The following is a 1,837-nucleotide window of genomic DNA, read 5'->3' as shown; positions in this document are numbered from 1 at the left end:
TTTATTTCCCTATTACTCAATGCTACATGGCCACTAGACTGAGGGTGATAAGGTGATGCAATTCTACAGTTAACATTGAACTTAGCAAGAAATTTGCAAAAAGCACCATGAATAAGGTGTGAACCACCATCAGTCATTAAATATCTAGGGACTCCAAACCTTGAGAAAATAACATCTTTAAGCATTTTAATAGAAGTGGTATGATCATCACTACTAGTTGGAATAGCTTCTACCCATTTAGTAACATAATCAAAATCAACTAAAATATGAGTATACCCATTAGAGTATGGAAAAGGTCCCATATAATCAAAACCCCAAACATCAAATGGGTTCAATGAAAAGTGAATAATTCATAGGCATTTCCTGACGTCTACTAATATTACCAATTCTTTGACATTCATCACAAGACAAGACAAACTTACGAGCGTCCTTAAAAAGAGTAGGCCAATAAAAACCAGATTGTAATACCTTGTGTGCAGTTCTATCTCCAGCATGGTGTCCTCCGTAGGCCTGAGAATGACACTTGCATAGGATTTGTTTATGTTCATGCTTAGGTACACAATGTCTAATAACTCCACCTACTCCTTCTTTATAAAGGTGTGGGTCATCCCAAAAGTAATGTCTTAAATCATAGAAAAACTTTTTATTTTGTTGGTATGTGAAACTAGGTGGTAAAAATTTAGCAACAATGTAACTAGAATAATCACGATACCAAGGAGTACTATGAGAAGCATTTATAACAGCTAATTGTTCATCAGGAAAGCTATGATCAATAGGTAGTGGGTCATCAAGAATATTTTCAAAGCTAGACAAGTTGTCTACTACGGGGTTCTCACCTCCCTTTCTATCGGTAATATGTAAATCAAATTCTTTTAGATAGAGAACCCATCTTATAAGTCTAGCTTTTGCATCTATCTTTTCCATAAGATATTTAATAGCAGCATGATCGGTGTGAACAGTTACTTTGGAATCAACAATATAAGATCTAAACTTATCACAAGCAAACACAACTGCTAGAAATTTGCTTTCAGTAGTAGCAAAATTTCTTTGAGTGTTGTCTAGAGTTTTACTAGCATAATGGATAACATTTAATTTCCTATCAACTCTTTGTCCTAGAACAACACCAATAGCATAATCACTTGCATCACACATAATTTCAAAGGGTAGGTTCCATTCAGGTGGTTGAACAATGGGTGCAGAAATTAAGGCTTTCTTAAGTATTTCAAATGCTTCTACACAATCATCATCAAAAACAAATGGAACATCCTTTTGCAAAAGATTAGTGAGAGGCCTAAAATTTTAGAGAAGTCTTTAATAAATCTCCTATAGAAACCAACATGACCAAGAAAACTTTTTATACCATTGTTATCTTTAGGACACGACATTTTTTCAATAGCATCAACTTTAGCTTTATCAACTTCAATACCTCTTTTAGAGATTTTTATGCCCCAAGACAATACCTTCATTAACCATAAAGTAGCACTACTTCGAATTCAAGACAAGATTGGGTGCTTCGAACTCGATCAAGGTTGCATAAGCAATCATCAAAAGAAGTTCTGTATATGGAGAAATCATCCATGAAAACCTCAAAAATCTTTTCACATCAGTGAGAGAATATAGCAGTCATACATCTTTGAAAGGTAGCAGGTGCATTACGTCTATAAGCAAAGGTACCAAAAGGGCATGTAAAAGTAGTTTTTTTCTTGATCCTCTTGTGACATAGGTAATTGGGAAAACCAGAGTAACCGTCTAGAAAGCAAAAGTGTGTGTGTGTTGATAGTCTTTCTAGCATTTGATCAATGAATGGCAGAGTATAATGTGTTAGTGTACACAAGTA

Source organism: Triticum aestivum, chromosome 5A (assembly GCF_018294505.1).
Source record: "Triticum aestivum cultivar Chinese Spring chromosome 5A, IWGSC CS RefSeq v2.1, whole genome shotgun sequence".
Classification (NCBI taxonomy): domain Eukaryota; kingdom Viridiplantae; phylum Streptophyta; class Magnoliopsida; order Poales; family Poaceae; genus Triticum; species Triticum aestivum.
Note: the sequence above shows the minus strand (reverse complement) of the source record.